A 1,468-nucleotide genomic window follows, 5' to 3' on the forward strand; every position below is an offset into this window, starting at 1 on the left:
TGTGAACTCTCCCCTTTCTTAAAATTGTGAATCTCTTCTTTCTAAATCTGTGTCAGACATGATGGCGTCTATTCCTAGGTCTTGCTGAATTCTTAACTTTTGTCTCTGTGGGGCCCTTCATGTCACATCTCTCTCACCCGGCTCTGCCTGTGGCTGAGCCAAGGGAAGTTGAAAGTTGATGGCCCAGCCCAAGTACACAGTGCCTACAGCTTTAAGGAATGCTCAAGGAGCTTTTCTGGGACCGTCATCCTCTGGACATGCCTGGTACATAGTTCATGGGACCTCAGGATCACCATGCCACAGTGTGCAAGAGCTGTCCTTGGCACAAGGCTGACCCCATCTCGCCTCCTGCAGTTGCAGAGGTCACCACGGGCAGAAGACCAGTTCTTGAGCCTCTGACACTACAGAAGGTATCCTGAGTCCCAGAGGACACCTACCTACTACTACCCAGAGTCTGGCTACCATAGAGGTCTTCCTTCAAAACCTCAGAGCAAACTTTACTCCAAATGAAAGAGCTCTGAGCTCCACTTTCAAAGTATTTGGGAAAATAAAATAAAAAGAAAGGGGAACCTAATTCCATCTCCGACAAAGAAGGGCTGTACGAAAGCCCCAGATGAAGCCAGCCATCTGTTGTATTGTGAGGACGTGGCCAGAGCGTGGCAGTCAGGCACGTTGCACAATAGTGTTTGCGTAGTTGTTCAAATCTGAAGTGTCTCTCCCAAAAGCTCATCTGCTGAACAGTTGTTCCCCAACTGGCAGAGCTGCTTGGGGAGGTTGAAGAGGCGTTAGGAAGTGGGGCAGTAGGGCTGGGTCTCTGGCTGTCATAGCCATCCTCCTGATTGTGTCCTCTCTGTTTCCTGGTCCTGTATGTAAAGGGCCTCTGCCACACCCTCCATCATCCACACACAGCCACTCCTCCTTGCCCTTCATTCGAGTAAAACAGAGTCAAAATAAAACTTTCCCCCTTTCAGATGTTCCTGTCGGACATTTTCTCACAGCAACACAGAAACTAATGCACAGGGCCCAACTGGTTTCTAACGCATATAGTGGGATCCAGTTCTGTTTCTTCTCATGTTTTTCTTTTCTTTCTTAAGGAGAAAATGGTGTGTGAGTGTTTGTGGAGGAGTGTGTGTAGAGGTGTAGAGGTGCATATATGGGGAGAAGTATGTGTATGGACTGTGTATGAGGAGGCATATCTGGAGGGAGGGTGTGTTTGTGTATAGGTGTGTATGTGTGTAGAGGTGTGAGTGTGTGGGTGTGTATGTAGAGGGGTGTATGTGGTATGTGTATACAGACATGTATATGTAGGGTGTGTATATGAGTATGTGTATGCGGAGGTGTCTTAATTTTATTACTGCAATGAGACACCATGACCAAAAGGCAAGATTGATGGGGTTCGGCTCGTGGCGGGCGCGTCTGCAGACACCAGACACAAGCAGCTCCACGTTTAAGAGGTTTAATTAAAGGG

Source organism: Mastomys coucha, unplaced genomic scaffold (assembly GCF_008632895.1).
Source record: "Mastomys coucha isolate ucsf_1 unplaced genomic scaffold, UCSF_Mcou_1 pScaffold20, whole genome shotgun sequence".
NCBI classification, from domain to species: Eukaryota; Metazoa; Chordata; class Mammalia; order Rodentia; family Muridae; genus Mastomys; species Mastomys coucha.